The sequence below is a fragment of the Columba livia genome, chromosome Z (genome assembly GCF_036013475.1).
Source record: "Columba livia isolate bColLiv1 breed racing homer chromosome Z, bColLiv1.pat.W.v2, whole genome shotgun sequence".
Lineage (NCBI taxonomy): Eukaryota > Metazoa > Chordata > Aves > Columbiformes > Columbidae > Columba > Columba livia.
The window spans coordinates 49,999,172-50,019,643 of record NC_088642.1 but is presented as its reverse complement, the minus strand read 5'-3'; positions in this window follow the sequence as shown (position 1 = coordinate 50,019,643).

Here is a 20,472-nt window from a genome sequence, read left to right as displayed (position 1 = left end):
CAGGAGCAACAAGCCCATGCCAGGCTTCCAGCACTTGCCCAGTCCTCAGATGGTGATTGCAGGCCACTAACTGGGCAGCTCTGCACTCCTCTGCCCACCCTCTGGCAACCAGCTCCCCCACGACAGTACTAAACCCAGTTGATATCGTAATGACAAACTGGTCATTACTCCCTTACCGTGCCAGCTAACAAATTACAAAATTAAACTTTGGTAGCTGAAGTCTCCAAACCCAAAGAGTAATTAACATATTTTTCACACAATGGGCACAAATCATGTGCTAAAGAAAAGCAACTCAATGTTCAGCAGTGGTTTTGATTATAACTTGCATTGTGAAAATATGAGGAAATTTGACCTCTCCTGAGCAGTTCCCTGGCACTGCTCACTTCTTCTTTCCTCCATGTGCCTCCCTGGCAAGGATCCTGGCAGAGAACCACCAGCCCAGGTGTTCTTAGCTTCTAAATTGTTTAGTATATAAACTAAACTCTATTGTTTGTGAAGTACATACAATACATTCTACAGCACCTGTATTATACATGACAGTAGAACATTCCTCGTGGACTGTAAAACTTCAGGCTTACATTTTGCACACACATGAATTTCTTTGTCAAAACAACCTCACAGTCAAACTGGAGGTTGTTGGTGAATTTTTTAGCTGGCTTTTCATGTGAAAATACAAATGGAGGTTGCAGACCAGAACTGACTGGGAAAGACCTCCCAGATCCAGGAGGGTCTGGGTGATCAAAGCAGGAGCATATGAGTCCAGAACAGCCAGCTGGTCAGAGCATCTACCTGTGTTTGGCAGTACAGGGCATGGATTCCTGGCCTCAGTCAGGAAAAGCAGAGTAAGACCTGGGTTTCTCATATGCTACATGAGTGCTCTCTTGGGGACATCTTTCCTTATGTTTTTCTGCAGAAAAAAAAAAAAAAAAAAAAAAAAAAAAACCACCTTAGAAGACCAAGTCTTTTCTCAGTGTAAAATTGCTAAGATAATAGATTTCAAGATTTTATGGAGTAGGAAAGAAAAAATATATACTGTGTAGGTTTTGTAAAAGATGGTAAGCATTCTATGGGGCAGCATGGAAGTGTTTCAGACTTAGAGGATAAAAAAATTACTTGGTATGGTTTCTAAGATCAGTTTATAGAATTTGTCTTTACTGTTTGATATTGGCTGGAGAATCCCCAGTATTTACTGTTTGGAATTGCTTCCACACTGACGAGTTATCTCTGTCGATGTTTCATCCTACAACTGGAGTTTGTAGAGTATTCTGTATTTCCTGTGAGGCTGGCAAGTGTCCCAAGGAATGATACAGTTGTGAATTCACTGAAAATAAAAATAGCACTAATTATTTCAGACAATCCTGCTCAACTTCAAAAACTCTTGACTTCCAAACTCATGCATGCACACAATTTTATGTGCAGAAAGTAAAAATATTACTCGTGTGTGCATAACTTTGTCTACCAGCACAAACCCCACAGATAGCATGCAACTCCAAATACTCAGATTACAAAAAATAATTGCATTTATAAGTTTTTAAGGCTGTATGAGCTCTGTATTAGTTTTCTCCTCACTGTCACAGATCCAGAGGTAGAATGAGAATCACTCCAGAAGCAGTTCTGATCCCACCTGTCAATAATAAGCACTGTGAGCACCAGCCACAAGGTGTGCTCCACAGGTGAAAGACTGATAAGCTGTGATCTCGATGCATGAGTATTGCGTACAAGAAAAATGGGGTTTGAACAGGATTTTGGCAGTATATTCTACAGTATACATTTCTGCTAAGCTTCAGCAAAGTACAAGAAATAAAAACTGAACTAGAAAAAACCCAGGGTGATAACTGAACACAGTGAGAAGAGAGGGAAGACATGCAACTGTCAGCTGTTTAATGGGATTGTTCCATGTACAATATGAAGAATAAGAAAACAATATTAGAGCAAAATAGCTGAATGCAGTGCATACCAAAGACTTGGCTGGGTAATCAGATATCTTGGTAATCTAATGGCCAGAAGGTGTCAAGACCCAAAAGGAGGCATGAGCAGAAGATCGCTAACAGATCACTACGTAACAGATCACGCATAAAATTATGGAATCGGAGAGCTGGTTTGAAACTCACTGTGACTGAAGAATGGAGTTCACAGCTTCATTCAGTATCACTGAAGAATGGTAAGTTCAATCTGTAGTTGTTCCGCAGGTTTCTAATGGTCTCTCACAGTGGAATGTTCAAACGTTTCAGTTTCTCCAAGTACATGGCTATTTGGGCTGTACAGTGTGATAAACGGTTGTTCATTTCTTACATTGGGAATAGACCTTTCTTTCCAAATTCCAGAAATATCAAGCAGATATCTGGGAAAATATTTCCCTGAGAACCATCAATCTGCCCACTCCAAACTGTGAGATTTCGAAAGTTTTTCTCTTCTGTCCAGCAGTGAAATAAACAGACTTTTCAAATATTTTCTTAAAAAGCTAACAAGAACAGACCACATCCCAGCAGTTAGAGGAATCAGGTGATCTTTAGGACACTCTCATTCAAGTTTGGCCTTCCCATTCTCTCACATGTTGTCTATCCTGGAGTGAGGTTCCTTCAACATCTTGTTAGAGGCATTTCACTTTCTACAAGTAGTTATTTAATTGAAGTGAGATTTGAACTTGAACCCTACATCTGAAGTATCTTTTCCTCTTTCTTTTTTTGTGATTTTGATAGGAAGCTACATGTGGGAGACTGTACTTTCTGAAAGTTTAGTCACACCTGATACAGTCCAACAAAAATGCATTTTGTCCAAAATAGTCCTCACCAACTAGCACTCCAATTAAGCTGTGCCTCACAGAGATGTCTAAGATGCCTGATGGGAGCAAGACTTGACATGAAGTGAAATACTGAAGGAAAAAAAGAGACTCTGAAGAAAAATACAGCATGGTGTTCTCTGATTCCTTTAAAGCAGTTTCATCTTCTCCATTTTCCGCTTAAAAGATGGGGTAAAAAATGTGGACATTTTTCTTTCTTTAGTGCCTTGCAGTCATACTTAGGTATTCCTGATTGCTTCTTCTTAGAGAGCTAAAGAAACACAGAGGAGACCTCTGAGAACGAGTCTCTCTATTCCCTTAGCAAAGATAACTATGTGAAGCTTTTCACATAGAAAGAAACATATAAAGTATTTCGTGCTGATTTTGGAAACTCATGCCAAGAAATAATAATCCATGTGATATTAGACTCCCACAGCCCAAGAGCAGAAACAAAAAGGAATTATTTTCCTGATTAGGGGCAAAACCTTAGAAACACGTTAATTATCTAAACCTCTCTCACATACTGCGGAAGTGCAGATGGTTTCCTTACAAATGGCCCATGCTCCTTCCCTCAAGTGTTCTCCAGACTCTAAATTTAGCATCTTCTGCAAGTATGAAGCCACCTTTAAATAAAATTGGAAGACTTTAAAAGAAAATTTGAAAGCCAGGGGAGAGAGATTTAGCAGGTATCAAACAGCCCAAAACAGACACAAGGAAGAAACGTGATTATACTGGAATTTACACTATGAATACAAGTATGAGCCATGTCTATAAACATCAAAATGTTCCAAAAATTAAGTAAATGCTTTGAAATTACTATGAAAAATGTTGTTAAAAATGCTACAAAAAAAAGTTCTTTATTCAATTAGGGGTCACTGTGATTTGGTACTTTCCAGTAAGACTATGAAGTCTATGAAGCACACAGAAAATCTGATGTATGGAAATGTTACCCTATTTTTACCTCCTCAGGATCAGATGTGAATTTCTGCACTTAACTTTTCATGTTCCAGGATCTTTTTAGACGGCTGTTTCAAGGCAGTTTCCAGAAAGGCTATTTCAGCTGAGAAATGTCAGTTTTCATATCCTGTGGATGATTCTAGCCACAAAAAGAAAAGAGACTGAGGCAAGAAAACACATTTCAGTCCTGACTGCATGTCTGTTGTGGTCTCATCAAAACCCAATTCCAGGATATCAGATTGAAAGGCTTCCACAAAGGTGATGTGAGACCCATGAGAAACAACGGTATTTAAAAATAAAGGGAAGTATGTAACAACGTGTTTAAGGAAATTGGGGGGGGCGGGGGGGGGGAAAGGGGAACAAACAAACAATATCCACAAACAAACAAAAAACACAAACAAACAAACACCTTTGTATTTCCTTAGGATTAAAGTTAAAAAACTAATTAGAAATCACTCAGATTTTCTAACTAGTAATAAATAGGGGCATTCGGAATTAAAGCTGATCTCCTATTTTATTTTTTTTTTCTGGTGACAGAAAAATGCCCACCACTTTCCTTAAGCTCTTCCCTAACTTCCAGAATTTGAATTAATGGAAAGGGTTCACCCATGTTACAGGTAACAGAGCAGGCTCTGCTCACAAAGTCAATAGCTGCTTGGAGCAGGTCTCTCCAGGGACCTAAGTGGTCATGGCCTCCCTGTTTTGGAAGGATGATCTGGCTGCCACCAGGGTCCTGGAGGGCAAAGTGGGTATGCACACATGGAAGCTGGCCATTTACAATAGGTGAAGAAAACATTTGGTCTCCAAGTTTCCATTCACTTCAGAGACAGCAGCTACATCAAGCCCAGAATGCAAGTTTTTCCTTAATCACTTCCAAAACCAGCTACGACTTCTTTCTAAAGTCATGGACCTCCAGAAAAAGCACACTAATCAAAATTCGCTATTGGCTTAAGTTGCTACGAAGCCAGGATTTTTATAAGAAAATCTCCCCCTAGATCTGTATATGTTCTCAGGAAAAGAAAAATACCATCAAATTCACTCAAAGCAGAAAAGGAAAACACATCAGTTTTGATGTTTCTCACAGCTACAGTAAAAGCTTATTCCTGTAGATATCAGGCACAAAATAATCAATACAAAAGACACTCTGCAGTCTGGGAAAGACGGTGAAGATTGATGGTTTGGTGTGAGATTTATTCACAAGTATATTCTCTCTTGTTTGAGAATAAAACAGGCAGTAAAGAAGTACAGTTGATACACTTGCAAATGACTATGTATGGTGCATTGGTCACTTCAGAAGACAGTCTGTTTGGACCTGGAAAAAGCTCAAAAATCCCAATGTCATTCTTACTGTCAGTCAAATTACAATTTTCTCCAGGACGTGCAAGAAAGAAGAATGATGGTCTCTGCTTTGTATCATTGTGCAGTTGAGTTAATATACAAAGAACAGTTTATCAAAAAAGTCTGATTTGGAAACCAGATGGAGAAGATAGTTTATATGCATTTCAGTGGCTAGTTATTTAATGGTTTTATGAAATCATACTCCTCAAAAATCAGAGCTATGTTAAGTTTAGTTTTCATTATTAGAAAGATGAGAAGATTTCCATCAATTTTATTGTCTTTTGAGCCAACTTGCCTCATGGTCTTTCAAGGATCCCAGGTTGATTAGAAAACCTCAAGGAATAATTGGTTTTCCTAATCTTTGATGATGCTCAGGTTGAACAAAGCAGACCTTAATGTAGGCAAAAAGAGCTATTTTTCAGCTTCTCTGATCCTGAAGGTTGACAATAATCTCTCACAAATGTCATGACAATGCTACTGGAAAATCTACCCTGCAGATTATTGATCACAATAGCTAGAAGTGCAATTCTAAATTCAGCAGAAAATCTTTCTTCACTGAAAGGAAGAAAAGAATATTTTTCTCTGTCTAAAAGAGAAAATTATGAGGGACAAAGAGACATGCTGTTATCTATATTTCGTCTAAAAAATTTACATCACAATGACCAAATTCATCCCCAATTTCAGTGAAATCTCATGAGGGATGAATGCAGTGACTGTTGCAGCTTTTAAAGCCATCTTTCCATAAAAATGTCAAAAAACTATGCATTGTAGATAAAGAATTAATTTTCCACCTAACTACCAAAAATACCTAAGCCAAGATCAAAAGCAAAACAATCACTATTTTTACAATGCAAAATCACAGAATTAATATTCATAGTTATAATAAAACCCAAAATGCATCAATATGTACAAAGCTATTTACTATTTCATTTCAAGATTAAGTCCGCCTTGCTCTCCTTTTAGTATATGTCTTGCATTAGGAGGAACAATATAAAACTTTCATCTGTAACAGTTAAAGATGCACACTGACAGGCAAGAGTCCTAAAATATTCATACTTTCACTCCAGATAATGACTCTGAGAGCTTGAGAGTTCAATAAAATATTGTTTGCACAAAATTTACACTTAAGTAAATAATTAGGGAAATAGATGTGACCTCTTGCATTGATTCCAACTGTGAATACAAGACTCCATTTTTCTAAGCTCACTGAAGATCCAGCTTTCAAAACAAGGCCATGAAGAGTACCAGATATTTTGTAAGCAACAATTTCACATGTCCCAGGGTTTCTCAATTACAAACTTAATTGGGATTATTAAAAGTACAGAATATCTCCCCAGTTGCTCCCAGATAAATCAATGCTATCTTCACCATTGACTTCCACAGAAAGAGTATTAATTTAAAATAAGTGCTTCTGAAAATTCAATTTCCACAAGCAATAACCCTTAAATAATTACAGGAAATCCTTGGCAGACTAATAGCACAAGAAATATACAAAACAAAACAAACAAACAAATCATCCCTATTTTACAAGTAACAAAAATGGACTGGTCTTAATCATAAACTGAATTTTCATCACTTTAAAAATTCAGCAAATAAAATTTAAGCATAATACAGATGCAAGCAATTAGTACATCTGAAACAACCAAAACCCCTCCAGACCTCCAAAAAAACTTTGCCAACAAAGTCAGCATTTCCAGAATGAGATGGAGGAATTTTTGCCCTCCTCCTTATCACTACAACCTAGAATTGCATCTTTACCCTATCTATGTGAAAAACTTTTGAGAACGCTCCTCACCCCTTGTTCGTTCAGAATTTTACCTCATGGCTGGCAGGAAGCCCAGATCTTCAGATTGTGCTTGTCATAATGGAAAAGCTATGAGCAAACTGATATTTTATTAATTATGGTTTTGTGTTATACAAGGATAAACCAATAAAATGGCATGGCTTTGCCAGAAAATCCAACCCAGGCACCTGACTTCAATTAGCATGAAGCGTCTTATGGATTCAGGTCACAGAGGGAAAACTCCTCCACTTAAACACTGCCACAGTCTCGCACATAGGATCCATCAGTCAAGCTGAAAAGCTACCCAAGAAAAAATATGTTGCCTTGTGCTTCCCCTGCTCCCCACACACTAGGCCGACACAGTTTCAAGAAAGCTTGTTCCTGCACCCTGCAGGTCTCTGCTCATTCCTTCATCATAACTCAGAGATGACAATAGCAACAGTCATGAAAAACCTGACCCTTACATTTAATAATTATATAAGTTCTCCTGGGTTCATATGGTTTGTGCTCTACGGTTCCAATCTGCTGACACAGCCTTTCTAATTAAGCAGCAGAAAAAAAGATTAAACAACTCAGTAAAATACATCCTGTCCCCACACAGTCCAAATTGTGGCTTCCTTTCTTCATTCTGTATATCACACTATGTGGAAATGTATTTTCTAAAGTGCAATCCTTATCAGCCCTTTAAAATTTAGCACTAAATAGGCAGTATTATAGCAAAAAAATCAGAAGACAATGACATGTTAAATCTTATCTCTCAGTAGTGGAGTAGGAGTTTTATTCACGAGAAATTTTAGAGTAGAAAGACAGAAGGAAGTACTGCTCCAACCTTCTACATCACAGCATAGGCCATGAATCTAAGTTCTTGTTTGAATTAAAGTGCACCAAAAAAACTAAATCTCAAACAAACTGAACAAAAGATCTACTATACAATCTATTACATTGTTCCAGTATTTTTTTGCCATTGATGGCACTCTTAATTTCAAATCCAAATTTGTCCAGTTTCAACTTTCAACTTTAGCTCTTCTTTTATAACTTCAGCCTCTGTTTCTCACATATTTATTAGCAGATGTCTGTCCCTTCTCAGGTGCCTGTAAATGATAATTTCTTCTCTTTCTTTTTGATAAGCCAACTCTTTCCTGGAGTCTCTCAGCTTACAGAAACACTTTTGTGACTCTTCTCTGAATCTACTCTATCTTGAATTTTGGACAGACAAAAATGATCCAAGATCTGAGAAAAGCTGCTCTAGAGACAAATACAAAACTATACTATTTTCTGCTTTTCTACTAATAAAGCCCTGACATGTTCTAGTTCAAATAATTAGGGGAATACTATCAAAGCTGTCAGTACTAATGTGATGCAGAAACAGGATGAACTGTACTTCACAGGCAGTATTAAAATGTTTTATACTCTAATTATCTAATAACTAGTTCATTTTCAAGTCTCACAAATAATAGTGAAAAGATAATAGGCAAAAATAAAAATAAACAAAAAAAACAAAACCAAAAACAAACAAACAAACAAACAAACAAACCAGGCCCAGTACTTTGGAGACTTGTTTTAAGTAGAAATAGTCTTACTAAGAAAAGAATGAATCAGGTATTCTCAAAACACCTCTATCATTAACATGATCTGAGTTTTGACCTTTGGAAAATAGTCTGATGCATTTTATAGAGTAATGAAAAATCTGTTATACTAAACAGAGTGCTGAGCTGCAAGTGAGAAACAAAACACTCCTTAGAAATGCACAAGCACAAAGGAAATGTTACGTAATTTGATCTGGTTAACAGATTAAAAATAAATAAAATAGAAAGTAGGTAGCAGTATCTAAAGATATCATTAAAAAATCAGGTAATTTATTAGCTGGTAATTTTTCTGCCTCATACCAAGAAACTTGCACTTTGCAATTCTCACATTTTCACATGTAAGACAGAAAGAACAAGAAGAGAAATCTTATATTTTTATGTGGTACAGCAAACAGTTTAACTGCAGAGGAGATGCAAATAAAAATTTCTAAATAAGATTTTATGTTATGTTATACTCAGAAATATACTCAGAAAGCGATCAGGGGCAGTCAAGCAGAGTGTAGAAATGACAAGAACATCTCAACAAATTATATTTCACAGAAATGACAACCACGGTATCATTTCGTACATTTGAACTAGTTTGCTTACATAAACTCTGCCTACTGTTGAGATCTGTTTCTCAATAAAACAAATGTGCAAATGGCATGATTCCTGTTAGAAAAGAGTCCTTCATCAAGTTATATAGCTGCACAACACATTAAAATCCAGGAAGCTAGCATTCAACATAATTTTTGCATCTGTTTAAATTTTTGTTGCAGTAAGCAAGACAAAAAGGGTTAGAAGTATACACATAAATGAACTGCCTTTTTAGCCTTTACTCTGTGATTTCTGTGCCCTTCCAAGACAATCTTTAAAATTAACAAAATAATAATAATAATAAACCCAGTTAATAAAGAAAACTGACTGAATCAAAAAGTACAGGGGAAATAGATCCAGATTGATAGTGTGGGTTCCTTTGAGAATGGCAGTTTTAAAGGACATCTTCTCTCTGTTATTTTTATATTTTCCGGATGAACAATTCTCCACAGATTCCTGGACAAATTGAAAAGATCCTCATTGCCATAGTTCCATCCTTTTTTTTTTTTTTAAGAAATCCCAATGAACATCCACAGAAGAGTGGAGCAGTACAGTTGCTGTCAAAACAGTACTAGACATTTATTATTAATAAACGTAATGGCAATCAACATTTGACCTCCATAATTCCACACATTTAGTTGTGTCTAGTGGCCCAGCTCTTTGCTAAAACTAAGCATATTTTCTTTGCTAAATTATCCCCTGCAAACATTTCATTCTTTCAGCAACCCATCAAAACAAAGTTTTCTAATAACATCCATCTTGACTAGTTCTAGTGTCACCATTTCAGAGAAGCCACTGCCTTAGAGAGATCACAGAATCAAATAATGATTTTGGCTGGAAGAGACCTTTAAGATCATTGGGTCAAACCATTACCCTAAAATTGCCAAGTCCATCACTAAACCATGTCCCTAAGAACCTCATCTGCACATCTTTAAAATACCTTCAGTGATGGTGACTAAACCAGTTCCCTGGGCAACCTGTTCCAATGCTTCACAACCCCTTCCCATGAAGAAATTTTTCCTAATATCCAATCTAACCTTTCCTTGGAGCAACCTGAGGGTGTTTCCTCTTATCCTCATTACCTGGGAGAAGAGAAAAACACCACCTCACTATAACCTCCTTTCAGGTAGGACTAGAGAGCAATAAGGTCAGCCTCCTTTTCTCCAGGCTAAACAACTCCAGTTTTCTCAGCTACTCCTCATAAGCCTTGTTCTCCAGACCCTTCACCAGCTTCACTGCCCTCCTCTGAACTCACTCCTGCACATCAATGTCTTTCCTGTAGTGAGGGGCCCAAAACCAAACAAAATATTCAAGACGCAGCCTCACCAGTACCGAGTACAGGGGGAAGATCACTTCCCCAGTCCTGCTGGCCACACTATTCTTGATACAAGCCAGGATGCTATTGGCCTCTTTGGCCACCTGGGCACACTGCTGGCTCATGTTCAGCCAGCTGTCAATCAACACCCCCAGATCCCTCTCTGCCAGGCAGCCTTCCAGACACTCTTCCATGAGGCTGTAGCATTGTATGGGGTTGTTGTGACTCAAATGCAGGACCCAGCATTTGGCCTTATTAAACCTCATACAATTGGACCCAGTCCATCGATTCAGCTGGTCCATCTCCCTCTGTATGGCCTTCCTACCCTGCAGCAGATCAACACTTCCACCCAACTTGTTGTCACCCTCAGTGTTACTGAGGGTGCACTCAATCGCCTTGTCCAGACCACTGATAAAGAGATTAAACAGAACTGGCCCCAACACTGAGCCCTGGACAACACCACTCATGACCGGCCACCAACAGGATTTGACTCCATTCCCCACAACTCTTTGAGCCCAGCCATCCAGCCAGTTTTTTACCCAGCGAAGAATACACCCATCCAAGCCATAAGCAGCCAGTTTCTCCAGGAGAATGCTGTGGGAAATCGTGTCAAAGGCTTTACTGAAGTCTAAGTCCACAACATCCACAGCCTTTCCCTCATGCACTGAGTGGGTCACCTAGCCATAGAAGGAGATCAGATACGTCAAGAAGGATTTGCCTTTCACAAACCCATGTTGACTGGGCCTCATGGTCTAATTGTCCTGTACTTATTTTGTGATGACACTCAGGATGACCTGCTCTGTAATCTTCCCCAGCACTGATGTCATACTGACAGGTCTGTAGTTCCCCAGATTCTTCTTCTGGCCCTTCTTGTAGATGAGTGTCACATTTGCCAATTTTCATTCACCTGGGACCTTCCTGGTGAGCCAGGGCTGCTGATAAATGATGGAAAGTGGCTTGATGATCACCACTGCCAGCTCCTTCAGTATCCTTGGGTGGATCCCATCTGGTCCCATAGACTTCTCTGTGTCTAGGTGGTGTAGCCGTCACTAACCATTTCCCCTTAGATTATAAGGACTGCATTCTCCTCCCTATCCCTGTCTTTCAGTTCAGGGGGATTGGGTAACTGAAGAATAACTGCTCTTACTATTGAAGACTGAGTCAAAGAAGCCACTCAGTACCTCAGCCTTTTTCTCAGCCTTTGTCACTACCTATCCCCCTCACATCCAATAAAGGGGAGAGATTCTCCTAACCCCTCCTTTTGTTGCTAATTTATTCATAGAAAAAAAAAATATTTTCTTTTATGGCAGTAGCCAGATTAAGCTCTGATTGGGCTTTGGCCTTTCTAATTTTTCCCCTGCATAACGTCACAACATTCTTGTTGGCCTCCTGGCTTGCTTGCTGCTTCTTCCAAATAACTCTTTCCAACTATCCTTTTTTGCTGACTTCCAGACTGGTCTACAGTTAGTTATTTTCTTAGCAGTTGCAGTATTCTGAAGAGAAGCCAATTAGAAGGTATGTGTTAGAATATAGGTATCAAAGGATGAATAGATTTTCTGTTTTCTGATGATATATTATAAAACTTCTCTAGCCTGTAATACCAATTTTTGCCTCGTGCATCACCTTAAGAGTGTAATCTGGGAATATGTTATTTAGGCTTGATCTCTTTGTGACCTTTTTCAGGCAACTTCAGAAAACCTGGAGGATCCATCTCACTTGTAAGTGTTGCTACGGTTTGAGATCATTAGTAGAGATCTTCTCAGACACTCAGAATATAATGTAAGAAGAATCCCAGCATCTTACAAATGGCAAGGATTTTAAGCCCAGGTAACCTGGTGTCAGAATAATCTTTGTAATTACTATAATTTAATCCAAATTTAATATTACAAATAGCATTATATTTCAGTATAAGAAAGCTTTTCTGTCACTGCACTAAAAAGCATTCCTCCTTAATGAATGCTTATTAAGGAAAAAAAAAATGGTAGTTTTCACATGACTTAAGCTCCACCTTGCTCCCTTTGTTTACCAGTGACCACCATCTGAAAATTTATCCAGCACAAAAAGACATCTAGTGACTAAACAGTTTCCTGAAGTAAACATTTCATTAACCTTTCTAAAGTGAACAGTTTCCCCCAAGAGAGAAAGCATGTTTCAGATAAAAGATAAAAGAAAAGCAAAGCATAGCACATGATCAAAGGAGTTTTCATATTAAAGACTAGCTGTCAGATATCAATAGTGCAAAAACCTAAGAGATACAGAAGTAGGTAATTACATACCAGAAACTCCACCTTTTTGTTAGCATCCCAATCATAGCCAAATTCCACTAGGCAAACAGCTGGCTGGAAGCCACTTTTTATTTTTAGATAAAAGCATGCTACATCTAAGCTACACTTCTGCTGTTCACATACTCATTCACTCTAAGGACAGCAATTTTCTCAAAGTAGGGGATTCTTCATGTGTAGAGGAGCCTTTTAGTAGCTGACTTAAACCACTGTGGCCCAGATTTCCTACCATATTGACAGGGTGCTATACCACACCCTTGGACTAGGAAAGGATATGACTGGCTTTCTGTGCTGAACCTATTCCACACTGAAATGGACTTTAGGATACACCGCCTGACTACATCTGCCTTCTAAATGCCTCTGTTTAAATGATGTACAGTCACATTTTCTTCTTTTCCTTATAATGGTTTTATCTCCACCAGGGTCTTGTTCTTCTCCTGCTTAATTCTAAAGGGACCAAGCAAAAGCACTGACTAGAGAAAGAAAAGTGAACACTGAGAACTGAGTGTACACAAGGCTATTTGCTAAGTGAACAAATGGGAATCAACCTGTTTCCAAAAATCTTGTAGATACAAGAATCTCCAAACACTTCATGTAATAACTGTAGATAAAATATTCTCAGCCATGAGCATGATTTCTTTTTCAGAATCCCTCCAAAATTAAAAGCAAGGTTTTATCCTACCATTTTGTTCCCCAGACTGGTCTCATCATCCTGGACCTTGGAGTAGCTCCCATTGTTTTTCAACATCTTCACTAGACATTGAAAATGTGGGACTATGACATAGGAAACAAACAATAGTGGATAGGCAGGAATGGATACAGTTTTGAGACATCTGAAGCTGAGGGAAAAATAATGAACCAAGTGCAATGAAGGACACCGACACTGAGGTTTCAAGGAGTTGCTATTGTAGTCCAGGCTATTGGCAGATTAATTTATTATACAAGCTTCATTTTCAACACACTGGATGGTTTGAGGTAATGAAAAGACATTTAAAATCAAAGTTAAAACTAAACACACAGAACTGGAGAAACAAAAGAAATCCTATGAGCAAAGGTTACTACTTCAGAACCTGTTTCTGTCCACTGTCCTTCCTATTTTCCTGTTAATCTACACTGGAGCCTTAGCAGTGAAATATTCAGATATGCCCAGCCCCACTGAAATCCAATTTCTTTTTCTATTTTTAAAATTAAAGGTCTTGAGTCAAACCATGATATATTATGCAATGAATCTACAACAGTAAGAGCTGTATAACATTGCCAGCTAGTGGCCACTTGACTTCAGAGCACATAACTCAATTCTAGCACAATTTTAATATTTTTGAACTGTAGTAAAACCTTTTATAGTTGTAGTTTAATAAGATGACAAATAAATCACAAACATATTCTGGTAGCTTAGCTATCAGAACCTAAAAATTTGCATGAAGGTAGCATTTAGTTCATTAATGTGGTAGTCCTGCATTTATGTTTTGTTTTCCAATTCAACAGTACATGGATATTTTTAAGACCATAACAGCACTGATTCCCACAGTGCAGGAAACTGTGCTATAACTTAATTAATGTTGTTTAATTTTACTGTCTGTGCCATCTCTGAGCTATATATTCTGACACATGGATAATAATATGATTTTTTTATTATGAAAAGGGCAAGGAAAATGCAGCAGCAAGCATTTATAACATGGCATGCATTTATAATAATTACTTTTACAATATTAATGATACATTTTTCTGAATTCTTTCTGTAATCTAAGGTCTAGCTTCAAACAGGCTGTTTTGTGAAATGGCGTAAAAAAGAACATGCAAAATACATGGCAAGAGAGAGTAAAGGAATGGAAAGAGTGTATCCTAACATAAACATCATGTCCTGCAAAAAACATATATGCTTAACTCTGTTTCTATAGATAGCCTCGCTGGCTATACAACCCTTGTAAAACTTAAGTTGGTCAGCATTTGCATGTCATGATGCAAAGACTGTAGAGCAGAATACACGTTTTGGAAGCACGTATTTCCTACCGGTTAACATAAGAAAAATGGAATTTTTAGGAAATTATAAAATACATTACAACTAATAAAAATTTTTAAAGGCAAGCCTATGATGCTATATATATTTATCATCAAACGGTTCCTATTAAGGCATTGTTGGGATTCATAATTAATATGCTAAAGGTATATCTATGCTACTGTTTGCAAGCAGTTTTAAACTTGCTCTTTTCACACTCGATCAACCAGGACTGGGAGCTACTATCGCTTTGCAACAAATCTGTGTTGATTCATCTCACTTTGCAGCCAGATTTATTATGTGGACTTCATTTCTGAGCTATTATAGCGGTGGTTATGGGGCCCGGCTGGCTCACAGTGGGAGCATACCTAGATCGTATTGATAAGAGGCACCAGCAGGATCAACCTGGTTTTGCTGTAAAGGACCAGGAAAATGTATATTAAAAACCAACTTGTTTAAGGTCCTTCCAGTCTCAGGATGTCAGTCTGTAAAGATTTACATACACACTTAATTTTATTCTGACTTCAGCAGGACTACTCAGCATGGATAAATACAAGCACAGCAGGCATCTTTGCAAATGATTCTGATAGCCAGGATAAGTACAAGGTGCCAATTGAGATAGTGAGTCTGAGGGCCAAGTCCACCATTGTCTGGAAAATTGTGAAGTAATTAAAATTCATATGAGGAGTATCCCTAGAGGAAAAGATCTGTCAATAAAGGCACAGAGGTACTACTGAGGATAAAATATCTGCCCTAAACTCAGAATCTTTTAAAATTATTCACTACCTGTGACGGAAGCCCTTATTTAGGAGGTGTCTTTAAAAAGAGGAGATAAAATAAATTTCATTTTCTACCCTACGATAGTGACTAACGCAGGCAAAGGAAAATTTGGGCTGCATCTACACTGGTGACTTGGTTCAGAGGAGTTTTGAAGCACTTCCCCTAATTGTCTCCACTTAACAGTCTCTTTTCTCAGGGTGGTTTTCCTGTACACTGAAAATATTCTTGGGCCCTGTGCACAAGATTGTCTCTGTCACAAGATTGTCTGGTTAGCCCTTATACCTTTTGCCTTTAGCTATCTCCAATACATGTGTGATGGAGACTTTTGGCCAATTAACAATTCTAGATTGGTCATTACCATCCCAGAAAGTGCCCAGGAATTGCAGTTTTTTGCTAACCATCACAGTGCACCATGGAGCTCATCTCATTCAAGTTCTCAGATTCTCCTTAAATATTTGCAAAATTATGCAGCTGCTGGGAAATGCTTGTTTTGAAATTAGGTTTTCAGGCACCTGCATCAGTGCCCCACATACATTCTCCTCCAGCTGATGGATTCATTGTAGCTGGACCTTCCCTCTTGGGTCAGACACGGTGGCCTCAGTCATGCTGTGATCTAGCTGTTTGCCTCACATTTTCTTCCCCATCTTTCAACTACAGGAAGTCTATGTTGTTGGCAACACTTTTCTAACTAGTTTGGCGGTTAACTAACTTTCACCAGTACAAGCAGCTTGCGGAGAAGTCTTTCAGATAGACAGCCACACCATTCCATATCCAGTGCTGTTCACAGCTCTACAAAGACTAGCACATTTGTCACCTCTTGAATCACACTATGCTGTGCCAACATTGGCCAAGTTTTACACATTTCTGTATAATCCCTCTATAGCCTTCACTCTCTGTGGCATAAAATCTTTCAAATGCCAAAGGCTCATTGATCTCAACTTCCAGTTTTCACTCTCTGTCCCACATAATCCAATACCTGATCAGGGACTCATTTTTCTCCTTCCAACAGTAAATGCCAGCCTATGTTTCCCCCTCATTCTGCATAGTTAAGGCTTTTCTTGATGCAGGCTTCACTTTTGCACAGAGAGCAGCATTCATAAATTTTCTCTAATGCAGTTGCACATTTAGCTCATCTGCTTGAGATAATGGAAAGACACTAAAACCAAACCATTTCAGAACTCGCTATTGTCACCAAAGAAATTATCCTCTGACAGCTTCCTGCTCGGTGGCACTGCTCGATTTTGTGGACACAAAGCAAAGCACTCTCCAGCTGCCACCCACTCTATTAAAATGCTGTCAGTCACAGCAGGGGTTTTAACTGGCTCTTGTATTTGTGGGAAGTTTGTGTAGCAAAATTCAATGCAAGATGTTATGGAACAGGAAGGTGATTTCATTTAACAAAATTATCTCAAATAAACCATGCATGCAGGAGCATACTAACAAGCACCAAGGCATGCAAAAAAGCAGACTGGCCAGGATCACTTGGGCATGACATGGAGTACAAGCAACACTTTCTACCCAGCTCTCACACATTTTGATTTATTTTTGGTTGGATGCAATATACTGACTGGGGATTGTGCTTTTTATAATCCTTCATTGTGGGCATTCCTTGGGATCATGCACCTCTGTAACTTGTCGCACCCCTTACAAACCTTGAGCAAATTGCCCGAGACTCATCATTCTTTTGTTTTCCTATACATGTATTTTATGGCCTCAGACCTCCCACTTTGACATTGTTAATATTTCAGGCTTTTTCTTCCTACCATCAAGTCATATGAATGTAACTATGTACAGTGTTCTGTAGCAATTAACACATACTATCCTCTTCTTCAGTTGTTTCTGAGGCTTTAACATACTCTTCCTCCACACTTCAGTGATATCAATCTTAATATTTTTCATACGAATGTCTATCTGTTAATTATGTTAGTTTGTTTCCATTAGTTTTTCAGTAACTTAGCCATATAATCCTAGAGAGGCACAGCTCTCCCCATAGCTGACTCCTTTCAATTCCAAGTTCGTTTAACGCAACACCTGACTCCCACCAAAGGTAACCTGTTATTTCCCACATTTAATTATAAAATAGGAATGTGTTCTACTTTCCATCATATGATTTGGCAAATACATATCTATGCATAGAGGGTGGTTATTTTTTAAATAGTTTACTTTCAAAAAAAAAAAAGTTTAGTAAAATCCAAACTAATCTGTAGGTGAACAGAAAGAAGATAACTACCCAAGCTCCCTAAAATGTTAGCAAAATGTGATCAACAGAGACTATACTGCGTTGTGTATGAGTAGGTGAGGATTTTTAGTCCATCCACAGAATGCATCAACGGAACTGATCACAGGTATCACAACTGGCACTTTCAAATGGATCAACACAACAAGTACACTTCACTCCCTCAGTCTTTTACTGGAGGTTTGCATGCAGTTGATAAAGCCCTTTGTGGTCCTTTCAATTGAAGGGTGATGTCAGATATAATTGTTTTAGATGGTTCAATAGCTTTTTGCCATAATAAAGGCATTGTGTTTTCTGAAAGAGCTGACAAGAAGGTTTTAGACTAACATCCAAAAAGTACACTTGGTGTTTTATCCAAGCATTTGAAGGTCAGTGCCTTAAGGCACATTTTAACTCAAATAACATGCTGAAGTCTGTGGATGGGTGTACTACTTCCTCAGCTGAGATTTTCTCTTATGACTAACACTACTTAGGAATAAAGTGGTACATTCTTTTTACAAAGACACCTACACCTTAAAGTATTCTTGAGACCCTGATGTGAAGGCTAGCACTGTGACAACAAAAGTCAAGATTTCCTGATTTACTAGTAATAGCAGGCTTTCTAGGCAGCTGCAACTAGCAAAAGTCAGGCACTTCCAGTCCCCGCTGTCAATGGGATTAATCATCTGAATTTTGGCTAGTAAAGAAATGGTGCAGTCAAGGCTTAAGTGACCAGTACATACAAAGCTCTAAATGGCACTACTGTGTGACCTTTTCCTTAGACTTTCAGATCTTTTTTTATGCAGGACAAAAAAGACATGAGAAATCACTAAATTAGCTCTTTCCTGACAACAAGCATCCGTACACTGGTTCAAGCATCGGTATTTGCTGCTAGACACCATGATGTGCCTATCTCTTAATAAAAATCTTCACAAAAGTTGCACGGTCAGAAATAGGGTAAGAATTGTCATGTCAGGGGAAAAAAACATTGAAGCATGAACAAATGAATGAAAGACATTTTTATAGCACTGCAGTTAAGGAAGTGTATCCTACTGCAATCAGCTGCAAAATTGGACACCTGAAACTGCAACAACTGGACTCTCCTGGCTTCAAAGAAAAACATACCTGAAGTGCTAAGTTTTCCTCTGAGGAGATGAATGAATACTGGAAAAGCTCATTGTGCCCAGGATATCACAGGAAAATGACTCAGTGAGATGGGGTTGAATTCTCTTATTTGAAAGCCAAGTTTTTCAGTTTTAAGAGGTCAAGTTTGGTGCGCAGGTTTCCCCATCACATTTTGATTAATAGGATTATTTTTTTTTTTAATCTAGATGTATTTCAGATATAACCTCAGTGATAGCCATTGATCAATGGGATCTCAAAGTATTCCATTGCAAAACTAGGTCTTACTACAAGCGAAGCATTTCTTAACTAATGCCTTTAACAAAACCTTCTTGCAATCAGTATTAGTCTTTAGTGTCTCAACTTCCAGATAAAGCTTGCTAGGTTCAGGAGATTTTTATCAGGCTTGAAAACTCAGTTATTTATGGAAGTCAAGCTGCTTTCTTTCCTACACTCTCTTCTCTAACCCCATGCTATCCCAAACGCACTTTTGTTATGTTTACCCTACACTTCAGGTAGGTCAGCTTTTATGGTAATTGTCTTAGAAAAAACAGCAGAAGTTGAAAATCTCAGGTTGAGTTTGGATCTTTGTAGCTAAGGAAAAACAAATATCCTCTTAAAAAACAAAACAAAACACACAAACAAACAAAAAACCTCAAAAGGCACACATGGAATCTTTCCTGTTCCATTTTTATAGTCCCTTTTCCAAATATAACTACATTCATCATTGAATAAAAGCAAATAAATTCAAATATATTTGCCCTGGGCTCCTTCCACAAACATAGAGATAAGCTTTTATATTTGCGTATTTCCTAATAAAAGACCAAGACTTCAGCCAGCTGCTTGAGGCACCTGTGCAGAACTTTCTAATATCATTGCTATATGGTAGCTTGATGTGCTTCTCCCCCTAGGGATGGGAGAAATAGGGCAAATGGGCTGGTTTTACTACCTTCAGTGATTGCCTAGAGTCATGTGTTGTTTTTCCTTTTGACACATGCTGTAATGTCAGGGTGGCACCAGCCCACTTTTGGTAAGGGCCTGCCCTAGGAAATGTTTTGCTGATAACACACCACCTGACACTCTGACCTTTATCATATTTTTCTTTCTTTCACCTTCATGAAAGGCAGCTGCAGTGCTGCTGATGTATTTCATATACATATAAATAATTTCAGAATTACTCTGAAACACTAAAAATGTAACTCTTGATCTTGCCACATATTATGGTTTCATGTGATTTGTATTAAAAATAATAATAAAAAAAATCTGGATTCATTTTGGATTACTTGGTTCTATTTAGAACTTTTCAGTGCTCCATATTTCCCAAGGTATTTGGCTAAACATGCCTTCATGTTTGAAAAATGAAAGCAAGGAAAGCTTGCTTCTTCAGGAAAAATGGAAACCCATTAGCCAAGCACATTGCATCCTTAACCACTCAGTTAAGACTGCAAATTAGCAGGTCTGCAAACAGCTTTTCCCTATGGACTGCACAGAGGCCTGCAAGGTCTTTCAGTAGTTGAAATGTGTGCCTGACAAGGATCTGCAGAATGCAATTGGCTTTTGCAGTCGTAGTCTAGTGAATACTTACATTTCTCACTCCCTTTTCAGTTTTATTTCTCTCTCAGTGCTAACTAAACCATAAAATATAGAATCTTTTTTCCTACACCTCTTTAAATATCGCATTTAAAGTATTCTACTAGCATGCAAATGCATGCTTAAAACTTGCTGAGATCACTTGTTGCAGTG